This window comes from Pinus tabuliformis, chromosome 6, assembly GCF_031772625.1.
Source record: "Pinus tabuliformis cultivar Carrire ecotype Pingquan chromosome 6, CPIR1, whole genome shotgun sequence".
NCBI classification, from domain to species: domain Eukaryota; kingdom Viridiplantae; phylum Streptophyta; class Pinopsida; order Pinales; family Pinaceae; genus Pinus; species Pinus tabuliformis.
The window spans coordinates 243,340,045-243,359,054 of NC_142292.1; positions in this window are offsets into that span (position 1 = coordinate 243,340,045).

Consider the following 19,010-nt stretch of genomic DNA (forward strand, 5'->3'; position numbering starts at 1 on the left):
TCCTGCTCATTCATTACATCGAGCTGATCATCTCATTCATTTACGAGCAATCTTTATGAGGTGTAGGCATTATCGGATTTGGTTGAATCCACACAAGTGTGTTTTCTATATAGAAACGGGTTGATTGCTGGGGTTCGTTGTTTCGAAAGCCAGCATTCGCGTCGATCCCTCGAAGGTCGAAGCTATTGTCAAATTGCCTCCTCCTTCGAGTCTTCGCCAACTCCAAAGTTTGCAAGGGAAAGCAAACTTTTTACGACGATTCATTCCTAACTACGCCGAGGTTACAAAGGGTTTTACCCGGTTGTTGAAACAGAATACTCCATTCTATTGGGATGAGATAGCTCAGAAATGTTTTGATGCACTAAAACACGCGTTGACCCATGCACCGTTATTGCATCTGCCCAACTACAACCAGGATTACTTCTTGTATCTCGCCGCCTCTCATTCCACCATTGGAATGGTCTTAGTTCAGGAAGATGAATTCGGTACTGAACATGTGATATATTACCTTAGTCGAACTTTAAATCCAACTGAGCTAAAATACTCACATGTGGAGAAATTGGCATTGGCAGCTGTTCAAGCTGTCCAACGTTTTCGTCACTACATTTTACTATGTAAAACTACAGTAATTTCAGATTGCAACCCTATGATCTATATTTTGACCAAGAAATTGCTAGGGGGAAAGTACTCTAAATGGATTGTTATCCTGCAAGAGTTCGACTTAGAATTTGAAAAATCTAAGTCTAAGAAATCTTTAGTTTTTGCAGAGTTAATGTGTGACTTCCCGCGTGCTGACACGGAAACTGTGGCGGAGGATCCCATTGCGGACGAATCCTTGTTTCTAATCAGCACTTTAGCTCCATGGTATGGGGATATCATTGTTCATCTCCAGACCCAATCCTTTCAGCCAGAAATTTCAAGGTTAGAATGTCGGAAAATACGATTCCAGTCCCAACAATTCAGGATTATTGGAGATACTCTTTATCGCCGTGGGGCGGACTTTGTTTTTCGATGTTGTTTAACTCACGAGGAAGCTGAAAGGGTTCTAAATGACTGTCACTCTGGAGCATGTGGCGGTCATATGTCTGGGTATGCCACATCCCAAAAGATATTGCGCGCTGGCTACTTCTGGCCGTCTTTGTTTAAAGATTGTATTACTGCGGTCCAAAAATGCCACAACTGCCAAATTTTTAATCGAAAGATGCGCGCTCCACTTGCTCCTCTCCACCCTATAATTTCCGTTGGTCTTTTTGCCAAATGGGGTATCGATTTTATTACATGTAACCCTCACTCGGCTGGGGGGCATGTGTATATCATCCTTGCGGTAGATTATTTTACTAAGTGGGCCGAGGCGATGCCTACATTTGAGGCAGACGGAAAAACAACTGCAATTTTTGTGTTCAATCATATAATTGCTAGGTTTTGTGTTCCACAAGCGATTATCACTGATCATGGGCGTCATTTTCGAAACGTTACGATAACCGAACTTACAGGCCAGCTTGGTTTACGTCACGATAGTTCAACTCATTATCCACAAGCTAATGGTCTGGTTGAATCCATCAACAAAGTTTTAGTCATCATGATCCGACGAATCATTGGGATTCATCGGTCGAATTGGCATAACATGCTATTTTCAGCACTTTGGGCGTATCGTACCTCAGTAAAAACATCAACAAGGTTCACTCCTTTCCAACTAGTTTATGGTCTGGAAGCTGTGTTACCCATTGAATGCGAAATCCCGTCATTGCAAATGGCCATCGAGTTACTTCCAGCCACTTCCGAAGAGGAAAAACGTTTGTTATACTTGGCTTAACTAGATGAGAATTGACGTGATGCTGCATTGGCGATCGAGACTCATGCAAAACGCATGAAAGCTCAGTATGATCGAAATGTGACCCCTCGAAATTTTTCGGAAGGAGATATAGTCTTAGTTTACGATCAAGCTAATGATAAATTAGGCGCTGGAAAATTCGTTCCTATGTGGCATGGTCCCTATGTTGTCAAGCGAAAGCTAGCAAAAGGGGCCTATGAATTGGTAGACTTTGACGGGGACTCTTTGGGTAAACCCAGAAATGGTCTTTACCTAAAGAGGTATTATGCTTAAAGAAGGGGTATGGAGATTTTTAGTTAGGATAGTTTTTCTTTCTAGCTGGTGTGTTTTAGTTTAAAAAGTGTGCTTAGCTTAGAGAATGTTTTTCGTCATCATTCCTGCTTATCTTGGTTTTACTCTTGGTATTGCAGATGTCGATGCCTCTCCAAACATACATTGGTTTCGCTGATGGTGCTTGTCGTAATACACGGAACATTTCTTCCGCAGCTTGGGTTATCTATTCGCCCTCGCTTGGGTTATCTATTCGCCCTCTGACGAGTTGGTATCTATGCATGGGGTAAGCCTCGATCAAACAACGAACAACATTGTCGAGTATAGTGCAGTGATTGAGTTATTATCTGAATCTATTTCATTTGGGATTCGGAGTTTGATAGTGAGGTTAGATTCTGAACTAATTGTATTACGGCTTAATAGAGTGTATGCCATTAGAAATCCAGTGTTATTGAGATTATTTTTGAGAATGCATCTCTTGGAACGTGAATTTGATTGTATTGAATATTAGCATATTCCAAGATCTTTAAATACATTAGCAGATGCAATTGCTTCTCGAATGTTAAGTAGACATTTGCAATAATCATACATGTAAATTTAAAACCATTCCGTAACATGATTTACAAGATAAGCCGTAATAGTGATATATATATATAGGAGTGTGTCAAAAAATACATCGTCCTTGATCATAGGTTGAAAAACACCTTATGATCGGCAAAAATGATAAGTACAAAAAGAAAAAATGTCATATGTGCCCACAATAGGCGATCATCCTATCACTGGTGATGATCTCAATAAGAAACCACTGCACGAGCCACCTTGCAAAGGAACCTCCTAAAAGGTCCTGGGACCCCAATCACATAGTGCTGAAGTCGACGAGGAATGTCATCTATGGTGGTCTCCGGAATATCTCCTGTCAAGCGCTCTAGATGACTCTCCAACTCGGCCAAAACCTCTGCTGATTCGTCTTGTGGGGCTGGCACGGCTGCAACTGGTTGTTTCCTCTTGTAAGGCCGGAGAGTGGCTTGTCGCTATGGACCCACATCTACATTTGAAACTTTTACTATCAGTTTTGGGATGATGGAAAAAATAATAAAAAAATTAAAATCGGAAAAATGTTGAAAATGATTTTACCTGAATCATCCCATTGCTCTCCTGGTGGAAGAGCCATGTCTGGGTCACCACGAAAATCTACCCCAGCGTAAGGGAAGTCCTGAATAGAAAAAACCTGGTTTTCCAACCATTGGAAATACTCAGGTTTGAATCGAACAACCTCGTCCCCTTGTCCGGATGACGGGCCATAACTGCAACCCATCGCATCAGTTTGGGCTCTCGAGGAAGCCCAACTCCAACAGTAAGGTGCTGCGGGATCAACATAGGAACCCTCTCCAGACCAAAGCTCACAACCAAAGCCCCATAACCAAAGGTCTTTAGTTGTTCATTCTTGGCTTTGGTCAGTTGGCCTTTCACATTGGCCAACACAGCATCGCACCAGTTGAAGACGGTGCCTCGAAAGTAGTCAACTGCCATCCGCATCTGGGATCCGGTGGCAATATGTAATGCGGCACTCCTGCAGAGTCTGGTGACAGTAAACACGATCACCATGAGTTCAGGAAGGGATATGGTTTTAATATCTATCCCTTTGTCTCTAGCCTGGCTGTTGTAGAACTCTAGCCGGAGGCTATCGACAGATTAGCCACCTGGCCTAGTCCCTAATAGAGTTAAGTCTTCGCCTTTCTTAGGCAAAACGGTCAAGAAATATATGTCTGCCGGCTCAATTTCTAGCTGGTGGCCACCAATGAAGAAGCACTAGTCCTGTATGCTCCATCTGTCAACCAGCCACTATAAGAAATCCACCTGGGCCCTCATGCCAGGTATGGCCCAGAATTTGTACAAGCCGCAGGCCTTCAATGCATCGATCGAAGGTTGGTGATTCAACACGGCTAGATCCACGTCCTCATGCTCTCGTTCACGCCAATATAGCATGATGTACTCTCTGCATCCAATAAAAAGACAAATTAGAATGCTAGAAATTAATTTGTTTGGGTCAAATTTGAGAATTTTTGGGTTAAAAACCCTTGCTGCGGGGACCGCACCCTCTGGGTTAGACACAGTGCGTGGGTCCACACCTTGCCTACATGGAAGGTGTGGACCCCTGACTTTTTCCCCACTGAGAAAAAGTCGGGGTCCGCGGGCTGCCAGTGTTACCCCTGCGGGCCCCCTCGTGTGGGTTTTAAGCCTAAAAACCCTCCAAAAAATGAAATAAAAATCTAAAACAAAAATGAAACGGTTAAAAATGAAGAGTAGGATGATGTGGATTACCTGGAGAAGACGACGTTTGATTCCGACGGTTGGATTTTCTGCAATCTTCATGGGAAGTTTTCTGAACAAAAGCACTATTTTCTCACCCAAAAATCAAACGGTAAAAATGAATTGACAAAAGCCCTTTTTATAAGTTTTTTGAGTAAATAAATTGCAAATTTGTTTATGTTTCACTTTGGAAAGGTATTTTTGCAGCGTTTTTATCCATTTCAAACAGGTATGAGTAATGTTTGCGTTTTTGTTCAGGATAAATGATTATTTAGGCGAAATCTATCATTTTCGACGAAAAAACATTTAGAGTCACCTTTAAGCTCTTTTCTGACTCCTAAAACATGAAAAGATTGCCAAGTTTTTCTTTTAAACTCGTTAAAACGGAACTAAAAGACGGTCCACTTACAACTCTTTTCTGACCGTAAAAACATGAAAAGATTGCCAGATTTTTGTCGTTTCAAATTCGATATTGGTTATAAAATGACATGTTGTTGATCGCTTTTTTACTTTTTCAGATCAGGGACTAATTACGAAAAGTACTCCTTGGTCGTAAAGATCAAGTGGTTCTCTCAAGTATTATTTTATACTTTTTTGGGCTTGGGAGACACAAATTTACGAAAAAGGTCAACCCTGGAGTCTTCTTAAGTTTTTTCAGACTCTCTCAAATTGAAAAACGTCGAGTTTCTCCTATACTGGACTCGTTAAAATTTCACAGTAAAGGACCTGTTCAATTACAAACAGGAACAAACCACTCCTTCTTAGGGTTTGAATTTAAACTAAGTTGGACTCATCCAAAGGATGAGCTTATAATCAAGCAAATGTTATCCTCCTCAAGCTTGTCAAAAATAAAGAGGTACTTGCTAGAAATGGTGGGGGAAAAGAGAGAAAAATGAACCTGTTTGTCATACTTTGTAACCACTCTTGAACACGACACTTTTTTCACATGGGTTGGGAAATCCTTTGCCTAATAGTTGATCAAACCACATTGAAAGTCTTCAACCGGTTTCTGGGTATTAACTTTGGGTCATTTGTCACCAAACCATCTGTTGTGTCGTTATGTGTTCAAGAGGTCACTGCCAATAAGCCATTCATCTACAAAATATCTGTCATCCATCTTGACCATCCCTGAGTCAGTCCTTGCAACTAAATTTCTTCAACTTGATCTATGATTTCGTGTTGTGGGCTTGCCTGCGACGGATCACTTTCTATCGACTTCAGCTCATTATCTAGAAAGATGATCTAGAAATCATTAGTACCTTGGGATCTGCATGCCTCATTGGTAGGTTTCTCGCCTTTGACGACAGGTTGCATCATTGACCTTCGATCAAAGGATTCCGTGACATGTTCGACATCAACACATTTATTCACATCTCATGGATTGTACTGGGTACTTTGAGAGCCATTGACATCATTGGTGGTTTCTCTCACACTTGTTAATAGTTTACATCATTGACTGGTAATCAAGTGGTTTCTACCATGTTCGACTTCAACACATTCATTCGCATGGATAGAATCGTACTGTTTCGGGAAGTAGAAATGAAGACCCTGGATCTAGTTTCCATAATCCAGGCTGCGAGGAATTTTGTATTCATTATATAATGGACTATTCATAAACAGATGGCTGCGTCCATACTGTGTCCACATGAGTCTATACTTGTAATGTCTTACAAGATCATTCCTGTATCAGAGCAGTAGTTAGTTTTCTAAGTCAGTTTTGATCTGAGTATGGGAATGCATACCTCAGCAATGATATGATCTCATATATATATCTTGCATTGAATGTTTTTACAGGTTCCGACCAGGCTCTCCACAAGATGATCCTCAAAATGATAAAGTACTTCACTCTTCCTAAATGATAAATGAAATCCTCATCTACTACAGACTTCGCACTTTAGGGGGCAATCTGTTACACAAAAATATCGTCACCATGATTATTTACAGTCAGTATGGGTCTATCACCACTTGTACTATCCTCCTAAGCAAGTCTCAGACCTCAGCTCTTCAAGTCAAGCTTTGAAAATGAGAGAAAGACATTGAAAATCAACAAAGCTCTGGTTCCGCACTTTCTCTCACTGTTGCCTGCGGTCCCGCACCTCCTGTTTACAAAAACTGTGGACCTACCCGCTCTGTCCCTAAAGGTGTGGGTGCGGACCCCTGTGAAAGTAAAAAAGGCGCAAGTTTATTCTAAAAAACTCACTTTGGGTTAATTCTAGATGATTCTAGAAGGAATTTTGACGTGGATTGGTCGCTCTTAGGTGGTTCATGCATCCCAAAAGAGAAGGAGCTAATCCCTTGATGAGAGGAGCTATCCCTTTAAAGGAGGGCTTTATCCCTTTGAAGGAGGACCTAGTAACTTCCCTCCATTGCACTATAAATTCAGGTAGTGGGCTGGTTGCTGGGGAGGTTAGAAGCTGAACGTTTTTGAGGGTAAATGTTGGTGGAATTAAGACTTCATAGTTAAGCTTGAGAGGAGAGATCACATACCTTTTTGGCTTCATTGGGAAAAGAGTGAAACTTGTCAAAGTAGAGGAGACTTCTTGCTGGACCCTGGGAGGAGCTTGTATAGCGTCAAGGCACAGGTTGTAAAGTTCTTCTTTGATTTGAATTAATACAATCAGATTCATTTTTCTCAACAAATTGTCTCATGTCATTTGTTTCATGAATTCCTTGACTTTCATGTTAAATATGTTTTATGATATTGGCTTTTCAGGTGATATTTAATTTGTTTGCTTGTTTGTGTTTGCAGATTCGCGACAAGGGAGCTCATTTGGATCAAAGGAGCAAGGCTTCCACAAACTTGCGCTGGACCCAAGGTAGGCCTAAAACACTTGTTTGTCTTTGTTTATAAATGCATATTTAGAGAAAGATAGTTTGTGATTGGTTTGCTTGTCATTAGGTCTTCTTTAGATTCTAGGAAGGTCTATCTTGTCCGCAAGATCAACTCATTCCATGTGACAGACTTCATGGCATTATGACTAACCCAACTCACTCTATTAGCATAAATATAATAAAAAAAAATGCAATAAACTAATGAGAATGGTGGATTAAGCTAAGTTAGGAGGCCAAATGAGCCCATATAATTACCCAGTTATGGCGCTCATCACCCAGCTCTGCGGCTTCCATGTCCGTTCCTCTCTGTGCAATCATTCCTCTGCAGCTTTACGTCTTCTTTTGCTCCCTGTCTCTTCGAATGACCCTCTGGCTTATTGGCTCTGTGGCTCTGCATCTGGCCCTCTGGATCTCTAGCTCTGTGGCTCTGCATCTGGCCCTCTGTCTTCTAGCTCTGTGGCTCTGTGTGTTACATAACGTATTCCTGTTACAAATGCATCATTGTTTCAAAATGCTCGCTTACAGTGTGGCACAATCATTTTAGAACAGGGACAGTTACAAAGGAATCGATGGCCTTTCTTCGGACAAAATCCCAAAACGACCATACTTCCAATACACAGAGGTATTCGGATTTACACTGGAAAACATGAATGAAACGACTTACATCGGACCTCAAATAATATATAGTAGCATCTATAATCCCTTTCGGGTCCGCGCTTTATCGCATATCACATTGGCATGTCTCCTTTGTGTTGCGATCCGATCGTTGATTTCCGGTCGCCTATTGCAAGTCGCATGTGCATTAGCCCTTGTATCGAGGATTCGCCAATTGCCAATCACTGATCGTGCTATCACAATCACATGTCGGCGCTATCGCATATCAGCCCCATGTCATCGATGTATCGCATCAGTGTATGTCGCATGTAACGACTCTTTGTATTGGTTCCCTAATCGCCGATCGTCGATATCGCCGAAAGCATATCGGCCCTTCGCAATGCTACGGGTCCTTCCCCTTGGGTTATGTGCGATGCGATAATTGCAATCGCATATCGTTGCATCCTTTGGCCTGTTGTCTGCTCCTTTGCTTTTCTCCGATGTGATTTCCTTATGGACCCCTTAAGTCCCGTTTTGACAAGAAAATGCCTCATTTTCTAAGGACATTGGGCAATTTTCTTAGCAGGGTATTGGACTAGAGATACGCATAAATCTTTGATTAGGCCTAGACACCTGACTTGGCTAGAATCAAATGAAAAGAAGTCTTTATATGGCCTTGTGATATCTAGGTCCAATTTTTCCATCACAAACTTAGGCATTAGATTATGGGAAGCTCCCGAATCAAACATTGCATTGTGAAGTACTTTGTCATGGATGTTTAGGCTTACATAGAATGGAGGAACTCCTCCATCTACTGATTTACCATTTACTTCAGGGCCAAAAATCAATTCTGGTTGGTCATCTAGGACTTTCACTGCGTCTCTATTCTCTGATATTTGAAGTGACCTGCTGATTTGTTGTCTATATACCTTATGTTTAGCTAATTCAGACAATGGAATGGCTATTTTTAACTTGCCTATTTTGGTTTCTAGGTTGAAAGGTTTTTCCACTTGAATTTTTGCATTCCGGGCAGCAAGATTTTCTTTTTCTGTTGTGTTTTCACTGGTTTTTTCTCTATCAGGAGTGTTGTTATGAACTGCATCTGCTTTAAAGTCACTTTTAGGAGAGCTGTTTGCATTTTATTTTGGAGGAAAGGAGGTGGATGGCTGATTATTTGATGGCTGTAAGTCTGATATGTCCTCAACCGTGGGCTCTTTTAGGTTGAGGTCTGTTTTAGCAGGGAGTTCTGTAGGGGAGGTTTTATCCTTTGCTTTTTTAGGCTGCTTGGTATCTTTCTGCTTGCTGGGTTCAGGAACATCTATCGTTCTACTTCTCAATTTGTATTGTTTATGAACCTCATAGACAACTGCATCATATCCCTCTCTGAAATCAAATGATTCTCCGGATTTGGTTTGAAATTGATTGAAAGTATGAGCCTCTTGGTCATCCTGGGTTAAAAATATTTGCTGTTCACTGTTTAGACCCATTAGGTTGATTTGAGTATCCTCTGTTGGCTCACTAGAGGTTGAAGCTTCAACATAGTTTTCTTGGAATGGAGGTTTGATGTTCTGGTCAAGACCAGCCTTCCCGGTGTTAGGATTTTGATTTTTCCTGAAGTTTGGATTTCTTGCAGTGTTACTTGGTTGACCTTCCCAAGAAGATTTCATTTCATTAGTTTCTATTCTATCACCCAATCTATCCATTCCTTTGATAATTGCATCTACTTTTTGCTCAAATGCAGAAGGTTCTTCTTTGAAGGGAGTCCTTCTTTCACCTCTAGCTCGAGCTCTTTTAGAGATCAGATTGGCCTCTACACTAACAACTATGCTCTGCATGTCTTCTAAGCTTGGAGGGGCTCTTCCCTTAGTTGATATGCCATGTTAGAATCAAATCCATTAGGGAATTTGATCAAGGCTAAGTCAGGTGGAGGTCTAAGGTTCTGAGGGATAGCATTGTACACATTATTGAATCTGACACAATAGTCTTGAACAGTTTCTTGTGGGCCTCTTTTCAAACTCTCATATTCTGATAGGACATGTAATGGGTCCTTCTTCTTTTCCCATCTGTTCAAAAAGGTTTGGTAAAGGGCATCTGGATTAGCAGTTGTGTTTACAGGAAGTGCCCTAAACCAGGTCCTTACATCACCGGTTAAGCTTTGGACAAAAATTTTCATTTTGACATCATTATCATCAATTTCATAGTTCTCAAAATAGTCCATCATTTTCTTAGTATGTTGTTGTGCTGTGTAGATGCCAGTACCATCAAAATAGGTGATTTTTCTTTGATAATATTGAGGCATAGCGCCTGGATTTGCAGGTAACTGCAGGGGAGCATATCATTTTGCCATGTTAACAGGTATAAATGGGACAGTTGGAAGCACAAGGATAACAGTGGAAATATGTGCTGTGGATGAAGGAGTGGAAAAGTCATTTTGAAGTGATGATGGTGAATTAGAAGAAGCTGCAACAATGGTAGAAAGGACTGCTGCTTTTCCGGGAGTAAGATCAGTTTGGATGGAGTTCTGCTGAGGTGTATCAAAGTTTAAATCAATAGAATTTTCTGGACTTTCTTGTCTTCTAATGTTCTTAGAGATCAAGTTTGGATTTTCAAAGATAGCCGGAGGATTCGGATCTGGATTTGATTTGGTGTATCGAACTTTCTTCTTTGGAGCCAGCTTCTAAATCTGTTTTTAATATTTTCTGGAAGTATTTGAAGAACACTGCTTTTGATAATACCTTTTTAGGGAATTGTGAATTGCGAGAGTTTTAAATTTTCCTGAAGATTCCTTGAGATCAAAGGAAACTGATCAAATTTTTTGAGACAGCTGCTTAAAGCCTAAAACTAGACTGGAGATAGACTGAAGCATCTTTTATTTACTCTTGTATTTGCATAGTAAAAACAGTTTCAAAGTCTACCTGGCTAACTTCAGGCTCCATCTGTAGCTCTAGAAAATAGACAACAGTAACAAACAGTCATTCAGTTCCCCAGCAGAGTCGCCAATGATGTTATCGCTCAGGTTGTTCCCCAAACTGGTAAGAAAAGGGAATACGGCCAAGGTAACCACTAACCAATCTTTTAGATGCAGATTCTAGCCAATCTGTAGCCAGAGAGGGCTCTCTCTTTATGATTTAGCTTTGTTTTGCTATATGTTAGGCTAGTTATGAAGTGCAAGTATTTGTTTGATTTTTAGATGGTGACATTTCAATAGAACAGGGGTGCAAAGTATGAGAAGTTCAGACCATTGGGTTAATGGAGTCAATGAAAATAAACTTCTGGGTATGGTTTCTTTGATAGAAGGGGGTACTATAGAGCAAGGTAATTAACCATTGATCAATTCTCAGGCTGGAATCAGGTGAAATGGAGTCAGGGGGTGAAGGGAAATTAAGAATCCTTCATGATGCTAACAGAGGGAAGGTGTATGAATATTACCAGGGAGCAGTTAATAATTACCTGGTTATTTTCAAGGTGTAAGAACTAGGGAAACAGGAGCAGTTAAGAATTCCTGCCTATGCTAGTCCTGAAGAAAACATAAAAAATGACAGGAATTGAACACAGAGTACAGTTAAGTAAATTCTGAGCTATTCTTTTTCCCTGCAATTTAGAGTATGATAAGTGAATGATATATAAAACATAGAAACAGTAAAACATGAGTTAGAAAAGACTTATTGATCCATGAAATAATTCAAGAATTCTACAACATGGGCTTCTGCCATCAATTCCATAACCAGAGAGTTCATCAGCAAAGCATTCCAGCAATCTTTATTCAGAAGAGCTCTCAAATTTACAGCGCAGTTCCAGAATGATATCACCAACCCCTAATACTTAGCTTGGGGAGGTATTTCTACAAAATTGTTTACAAAATATCTCAAAGGAGATAATATCTTGAAATAACATCTTTCACCTACTCTACAGAAGGAGTAAATGCTCTTGGGAACAGAGAGAAATGAATGCAGAAGTAAGAAAATGCCGTGCTGGCCGTTTTGTTGGTGAGATGCATTGATTACTTGCTCAGCAAGTCGGGCGATAGATACTTTAGTGAACTTCCGCGCTGCTAACATTGCTTTCTCGGGTGCTTTTTCCTGTGCTACAATTGAATGCTGCCCAACGCGATTTTTTATCTGCTCTTTCCTTTACGTTATGACATCTGTTATGTTATGGAAAAATAGAAAAAACTTTGAAATCCTCCTACAGAATTTCTAGCATACTCTGCCACCATTGGTCATCTGGTAATTGGTGTCTGCGCATTTTTATTAGAGTTTCATCAGCATCTGTGTATCTGAAGAAAGTAGGCTGGAATGTGAAAAGATGCCTCACTTCATGTTCAATAAAAAACAGATTTTCTAAATTGTCATACAGCCTCTGTCCAGATGGGAGTGCCTTCTCTGCTGTAGAACTTGATGATGTTGTGGCTTGGGTATCCACATATGTATTTAGCCTGTGTTCATAGGCTGCATGTGTCATTAGTCTATAGTCATCAGTCAACAAACTGGGCAAACCCTTTTCCTCCAAGGCTGCAAATTTCTGTGTGAAAGCATTTATCTCCATTTGCATTTCCTCACACTTCCTTTCCAGGTTTTGTATGAAATTCCTCATGGTCACAACCCTTTTAATTATTAAAATAGTGCCTGTCCTGTCCCCGATATCCAGTTTTGCCAGATCTTCTTTGGTGTGGGTGTTCAAGAAATGTATTAGCCTGTTGCCCTGTTCGGGCATGTTTCCCAATGAATCCCTAGCCCTTTGAATTTTTTCTTGAGCTGCTGCTACCAAATCAATCTTCTCATGAATTATCTGTATTGGTTTCCACATATCAGTGATGGATTGGCCAATATTGGCCCACAGAATGCTCCTGATTTCTCTCAGAGGCTTGTTTAATAAGAGGTTCTTTTCCAATGCCTTTACTTTATTTTCCAATGCTTTTACCTCCCTTGTTTTTTCCGCCACAGTCATTTTAGCTTTATCATAACTAATTTCCATCTTGGCCAGTTTCTCTTTAGCATCCTTTAATTCTGACACTTGAAGTCTTAGATCCTCCATAGCCTTTATTAGTTCTTTAGTAGTCATGGTAGTGCTGCTCCCTGCTGTTGTTGTTGTTGAAGTGCTTGGTGTTGTAGATGTCGAGAGAGTGGGAGGGACTGCTGTTGTGACTGTAGAAGGAGTAGTTGTAACTATTGGAGCTATTTTTGATGGCTGAGAGGCCAACTCTCCCTGTTTTCCTTGTAGTTCTTCCTCCAATGCCTTGTCTGTTTCTGCCAATCTCTCACTCATTTTCATCAGCAGGTCCATTGCATCTTCCTGTGATTTTTTCTCAACAATCTCTGTAGTTTTGGGATGCATGGTGATGGGCAGCTTAAGTTGTTTCCTGAGAGCTGCAATGTCTTCTTCCTTCTTTTTTATTAATTCTTTGATGCCTTTGGGATCCTCGGGATCATGTCCCAGCTCTATGATAATCTCTTCTAAGGATTTAATTATGTTATCCTTAGCTAAAGAGGAAGCCTTTTCCAACTCTAATTGGGCAGAAGTATTATTTAAAGAATTCTGCAATTTGTGGGCCAGCAATGCCTTATTTGCCAATGTGGAGTATACCATTTATCCTGTTTGCTTATGTAATTCAATCTGGTCCATTGGTTGGATGTCTTTGGCTAATACTTCTAGATTGGTGCTGATGTAATCAGCAGCTGACTGTGGCTGCAGCATTTTGGGCTTGAAGTGACTCAGGATCATCTTTCCATCTTGGATGTCATATGCTGACATTAACCTTTGTTGATTTGTGGGTGCCATCTTCAGCAAGTGATTGTTAAGTTGAATCTTTATTGGCTCATTCTTTGCCTTTATTTCAGTGAATGTTCTCTTAATGTCTGAGCCTTGCTTGCCTTGTGACCTGGTAGAAGAAAATTCCACACTATGTTGCCTTCCAATCTCCTGCCTGTGTGAACTGGCCGACGTTTCTGTGACCAGAGATGTATCCTGGCTAACCACTCTTTCTTCCCTTGGACTATCTGTGGTATCCTGAATAAATTCCTCCTCTGATAGGGGGTTCAATCTCTGCCTTTTCTCCCCTGGTTGCTCTTCTGGACCGCTGATTGGTGTGTCTTCTTATCTATCCCTTTTCTTGCCTCTTTCCTCATTTAGAGGAGTTTGTAGTACAGGGATTTCTGGTGCTTTTGTTTGTGCTGGAGGAACCTGCCCTTGGCCTTGTTCCTTTGATGTAGCTGGCTGGTCTGTCATTATGTCCTGCTCTGGACCTATTACCTCTTTGCCTTTTGCTAACCCTGTGCTGGCTTTTTGTGTGGGCTGCTGAGAAGTCCCTGCAAAAGATGTATCACCTCCTATGTGCTGGGGCAGCTTGAAGGATACCTATCCAAAAGAGTCCAGGTCAAGTGTTTTTTCAAGCTCTTTCATGGCTTTTTCCAATTTCTCTTCCTTAGTAATCTCTTCTACTAATGTGCCTTCTACCCATTCTTGTTGGTTAGCATATTGTTGAATTTCAAGGATTTGGTGGTGAACATATGCTGTAAGCTTGTTTTTCACTTTTCTATAACTTATGAAATGTTCAGGGTCATATGGTGCCCAATAAAAACTTTGTTTCAGCTTAAGTTGCTCCCCTAAAATCTTATCAGCCTCTTCCCAGGCTTCCCTTTTATTGAAGACAAAAGGGCCCAATTGATTTCTTATTTTGAGCTGTGCCTTTTTCCTAGTACCATAGAAATGAGTCAAATATGAACTAATAAATTACCTGAAGTATTCTAGGGAAAACAGTCTCATAGGCACATACTTTGGCAGCTTGTAGGGGCATAATTCACAGCCATATATCCGGATCTCTATGTGATTCTGGTAAAAGTACCAGTCACCTATACTGTAGTCTTTTGAGAGATGTAAAATTTTCTGCATTTCAGCAGAGATCCTGGCAGGAGGAGTTGTAATCAATAAAGAAGTGGATGGACATATGAACAGGTCAATGAACTCACAATATGTATAAGGGGAGTTATGGACTTCATGGAATACTAAGGTCCAGAAAATTACAGACCTTCGCTCTCCCTTGAGATCCAATTTTCTAAGGGGAACTTGAAAACTATCAGGTTGATTGTACAACAACAAATGATATATGTAGGATGTGTATTTGAACACTCTTTCTCTGTCCAGGCTCATGAATTTCTCATGGATTTTATTAGCTATGAAGGTGGCATAATCATATTGGACAATAGGGGGCTGTCCTGGAGTAAATATGGACAACAAAACTAGGATAGTCTCATCAATATGCTCATTGGTTTTAAATCCCAAGATGTAGGAAATCATGTCAGTAATGAATGTTCCAGCTTCATTGAACCAGACCTGATTATAAGGAGGTGGCTGCCTGGGCTGGCGATCTGGTTTCATGAATAATTGAGCTATTCTGGTTATCTCTGAACTGGGCAGTTTGGCACCTTGGTCAAGCAAGAATTCCATGGAGAGAGGAGCCAGAGGCTGAGTTGGCTTAAAGTGCAGCATCTCATTTATGGATTGAGGGGTAATATAGAAGAGGATAGTCCCAGATGGAGCCATAACTGCTCTTTGTGTGGGGTCATAATTGGCACAGCATAAGTGGATGAGATCAGGGAGCACATTTACTGAGGGGAGGTAGTAGATGGGCATGTTGGACTCCCAAATTCCATAGACATCAGCATTGCTGTGGTAGCTATTCCTAATTTCACAAAAAGCTTGAAGGTGAGGCTTGTCACCAATCATATCATTAATTTGGAAATCTCTGTCAGCAAGGGGCAACCATTCCAATTCTTTGTGTGGTGCATTCAGGGGGGCAACATTTAGGGCCACTGGAGCCTCCATTGTTCAAATTATCTTATGACTTTTCAACCTGGAGTTTGGGATTTTGTAGCAACAATAGGTAAAATGACAGTTTGGGTCTTTTTTGCGGAAATTGCAGGCCGAAACGAGCTTGAATTTAGCTTAATGGGCAAATTTTGCAGTGGGAGACGAGATTTGAGGGATTTCTTGGTAAAAATGGATAAAAATAGAGGTTATAGCGCGCAGTTTGAACGTAGCACTGTGTTTCTATTTCGAATTTGGGTGCTCCAGGCAATATTTACAGAGAAAACTTAGAAAAACAGGGTTTAGGAGCAGAACTCGGGTAAATACCTGTTTAATGGACGCCCTGTGCAAAATGTAGGTGGCAGACCGAGCTGAGGGGCCGCACTGTGGAGTCAATTTCTCTGGGTGGCGGACTGTGCAGTTAAAATGCTGCTTCGGACGTAAAAGAGCATGCAGAGGTTGCGCAGAAGAAACAAACAAAAACAAACAAAAAACAACATTTTACGCCTTTTTAACAAAAATTTGATTTTGGCAGGTTTTGGCGCGCTTTGGTCGGGTGACGTCAGCATGACGTAATCTTTGTCGTGTAGCGGGGGTACGGAAGCTGACTTGGCAGTGACGTGGCGGACATGGCAGATGATACAGTGGTGAGGTGGCAGCTGACGTGGGTGCTGACGTGGGTGACGATGTCAGCGGCGGGAAGCGGGGGCAGTATGTGGTATTATCGCACTGCTTATTTGACAACAACGGTTTTGGGCGGAGGGGACGCGAAAAAACGAGGCGGCGACACGTGGATTCTATATGGTGGTAAAACCACCGTTTTCCCGGAGGCTAACGTTCGGCTATCAGAGGGGTTCCGATATCGACATGGATCATCCGATGGGAAAGCCCGGATTGGACGGTTGATGAATGGGTGGAGTTGGCGGAGGCGTATGGTGTGGTGACCCACGTTAATTTTTAACGTTTTGTAATGTTCGGGAAGTGTATTGAAACTTTGGTTAAATGTTCGGGCGCAGTTATTTATTCAACCAAACGTTGAATAAATCCCAATGTTATATACGCGCGGGGGAAGGGTTGTCCACAAGGTTTTGGATAAACCTTGGACCCCCTTAAAACCTTAGCATATGACTATAAATAAGCCCGGGGCGGGATATTTAAGAATTTCGGGGTTTTATGTATTTTTACATAGTATGGGAGGGGAAATATTATGTAGGAGCTATATAATAGTGTTAATAGGTTAAAATGAGAAGTATTTACAGACCAAAAGCACTAAGTAAAAGGTGAAACTTAGGCTTAGGGGAGTGAAAGGTCTCCAAGTTATGGATTTGGAAAACTTAGTAGAATGGATCAAAAGTATTTTTACACAAGAAATGTGGCTTCCCTTGCCCAAGTAAACACAAAGTTTTACTTAGTATTTCTCATAAAATGAAGTAAGCTAGGAGCACTGAGCAGATCTCAATGTCCTTGAGGGGATGTTAGTAAGTGTTCTTGGAGGAATGAGGAAGGAAATTAGTCATGCTTCACCTGTTTTGCAGCCACTTTGCCATGGTACTTGTGATATCCATGAGATAGCAAAAAGACAAAACTGCTCATAAACTTGCTTCTGCAACATGAAACTGCCTACCCATCCTAATACACCTAACATTTTTTCTTCTTTTTCCTTGGGTGCATTGAACTAGAAAACCCTCTCTCTTTTGTTTTCTTTTAACTGCCCTCCTATCTAAGTCTACCCTTATCTCTTCTAGGGGCTCAGATTTAGCTGTTGAGCACCCTTGCTTCTCTACCTAACTACTGATCTGCCAAGCTTAAACTGTTTGAATAGACCTTATTCTCTAGTTCTAAAACAAGAAATTTAAACATGGAGAGGCCAAGATTGAGCTGTTTGGCCATCCATCAAGTGTGACAGAAGTCACTGATTGCACAAATTGAACTTCTTTGCAAAAAATAAGATAGTAGTGGCATTTTGACTAGCACACTTTCTTGGTCTTTTCTTTGGGGTTGATTTTCTTTCTTTTTTGACCAATTCATTCTTTTTGCCCTTTGATTTTTCTTTTAGGGCATACCCTCTTTTTATTTTTTAAATTTTTTTTTGATTTTTTGAAAATATGGAACCTTTGCAGCATGGAAAGGATGAACATATTTGGCATTTTAATAGTCAATCATGAAATATGACACCTATTGGTATAGGAACCTAACAGTGGCTCCACTTGGGGATGGATTTTCCAGGTGAAAAGCCAAGAACAACAGGTTAGATGGCCTTATATTCAACTCTTGCTGCAATCTGAAATTTCCTTTTGCTGTAAACAAACAAAACTGTATCTCTGTAACATATATGCCTTTCCCATAAGCTGGTTTGAACAATTACAACTCTGTCTCTGATAGTTTGTCTGAGTGTTTGCCATTAGATTTTTAGCTCCCAAGTCTTCTTCTTTAATTCCTTTGATAAACTGAAAAGGTAATATCAAAAGGTAGCACAATTCCTTGTTCTTTCCTTAAAATTTGCTGCATCTTATTCCCTATCTTATTGCTGTAATAAACTGCAGAAAATAGACACTATTATGTACAAATTACAGTCCTGATATATCAACAAAGTGGATCAAAATAATGCTTGAGCATCCGACCATTGACTGGCCCATCTTCTGCTTTTGTACCATCCAGGCTTCTCAAAAAGTAGGTGTTGTTTCCTTGTACAGCCTGTATAGCAAAAGGTCCCTTCCATAGGAAGTCAAACTTCCCATGTTTTCCTTTATCTTCCCTTCTGGAATCCCATTTGAGTACTTTGTCTCCTATGAAAAAATCCTCTGCCTTTGTCCTTTTGTCAAAAATCTTCTTAAGTTTCTCTTGTAGAATCTGAGATCTTTGATACACTTCTTCTCTAGTCTGCTGTAAGTGAATTGTTTGATTTATTCTTCTCTGAATGTCATTGGGTTCTGCTTGTGTTTCTTGCAGCAATTTTATCACTGGTATTCCCAAGGATGAAGGGAATACAACTTCCATGCCATAAACCAACTCATAGGGGCTTGTTCCAATGGATCTCTTTGTAGTCAACCTGTCTGCCCAAACTGCATTTACAAGCTTTTTATGCCAGTTTTTCTTGTTTTCCTCCAACACTTTCTTTATGATATTGATCAAGCTTTTATTGGATGATTCAGCTAGACCATTACCTTGAGGGTAATAAGCTGTGGAATGGCCTAGGGTAATATGGTATTTATGACAAAAATTGATCATTATTTTGGATTTAAAAGCAGCAACATTGTCAGTTATAATCTTCTTCATACAGCCGAATCTAGACAAAATATTGGTTTCTAGGAATTGCATGATCATTGAATCATTGGCCTGCCTACAAGGGATGGCTTCTATCCACTTGGTG